We start from the raw sequence: 2,028 nt of genomic DNA on the forward strand, positions 1-2,028 counted from the left end.
ATAGTACGTGTTCATGTGTGTAGAACGTCATGTGTGTAGTACGTCATGTATAGTACGTGTTCATGTGTGTCCCCGGGGGTGAAGTCTATCATATAACTTCTCCCGTACGTACCATTGGCAGTTCCAACAAATCAGTAAAAATAAAAATAATGTATAATAAATCTTATTGCACCACTAATAATTCTCCTATCTGCTGTAAACAACTCCTCACTGCAAATCACTGCAAAGCCTAACGTCGGCGCGAATGCTGACTCTCTGCTGCGTTACTCTCCATACATATGTAATGAACGCATGAGCTTCATTACACACAATCCCAAACATTATGTATGCATGGTGAGTACGCAGCGTAGTGCAGAGAGTCGGCATTCGCGCCGACGTTAGGCGTTTCATTTGCAGTGAGGAGTTGTTTACCGCAGATAGGAGAGTTATTAGTGGTGCAATAAGATTTATTATACATTATTTTTATTTTTACTGATTTGTTGGAACTGCCAGTGGGTACGTGGCAACGACAACACTACGTACTAGGCCCTGTAAATAGGACTTTTTTTGAGAAATGAGTTGTAAACTTTGCGCGTACTATATTATATAGCCTATTGTTTGTTTTACGGCAAAGTGCATATAAGCAATGACTAATAGTAACTATTGATGTATTGTATGGCTTGTATTGATTAGTACTATATGGTATGTGATGGGGTCGCGGCGGCGTTCACGCTCTCTTTCACTTTAACGTGCCCATTGTTTTCGTTTGGAACCCATTGTTTCATTTGTTCGATATTGCCCACCGCTTATTTACAGATTACACAGACGGTAACGTATTCGATCATAGCAGGTGCAACCATAGCTGTGCCGATGCATACCTTTATGAAACGCTATACTTTACTATACACTAGCTTGTATCAAATACGAACCTATCATGATATCATATCATCGCCCCTATCACATATGCCAGATAATGCCACGCCCATCCGGTTTTCCCGCCGTGTGGCGGGAGAGAAGGGGTTACACCGGTAGAGCTGTGTAAGTCTAGGTACAATATTGTACCCCAACGCAAGAGCACACTGGTGGGGGGATACTGGTATACTGGTGGTGTCCCCTACTCTTGTGTTGGGCTACCTTATTGAATCTCTAGTGTAACCCCCTCTGCTCTGGCTGAAGATGTTCCCTGTTTTATCTGGGTTAATTGCTACTCAACTGTAGACTAGACGGTTGAGTAACAATTAACCCAGATAAATCTATTAGTCTACCAACCGAATGAACTTATTTAATTAGTTATGTTCCCTGTTCTCTTGTAATGAGAATGCATGAGCTATTCATGTGTTACTGCATAAGCAGCTACAGTAGTGCACGTGCCTTGCTATGTTATGATATCAGGAGTGCATAATATCAGGGATTTATATTATAATAATGACAAATAATACGTCATAATTTTTTTAATAAGAATTCATTAATTTGTCAATAATTTGTCATTATTAACCCCTGATAATATAGATATAGATCTAGATAGTGGATCCGATCTAGATAATCGATCTAATCTAGATAATGGACATCTAGGTCTAGATCTATATTATACACTCCTGCATGGTGATATCTCATCTGCTCCCCAGGTGGCGTTTTGTCGGCCGTAACAAGTGAACATTCGCGGCGTAAATCGGGGCAGAGCGACCTCCCACGGCGCCTGCTCCACGGTCACCCTAATTAGTTTTTAATAATGCACCGACTGTGCCGCTGTGCGTGCGTGCGTGTAAGCTACACGCACGCACACACATACAGGCATACACGCACGCACGCACACGCATACAGGCATACACGCACGCACATACGTACAGTCATACACGCGAGCTACCAGGGGTCTGCCCTGCTGTCACACGGTCACCCTGCGATCACCCGCAGCCGGCTGAAAGGGGTGGTAGGATATGTTTACTAGGCACTTCTAATTTTAACATATATTTTTAATTTAATTAGGGTCAGGGTTAGGGTTAGGGTTAGGGCACTTTTTAGGGTTTTTGCATCATTCTTTAATATATCGTA

This window comes from Priapulus caudatus, unplaced genomic scaffold, assembly GCF_000485595.1.
Source record: "Priapulus caudatus unplaced genomic scaffold, Priapulus_caudatus-5.0.1 Scaffold2775, whole genome shotgun sequence".
Taxonomy (NCBI): domain Eukaryota; kingdom Metazoa; phylum Priapulida; class Priapulimorpha; order Priapulimorphida; family Priapulidae; genus Priapulus; species Priapulus caudatus.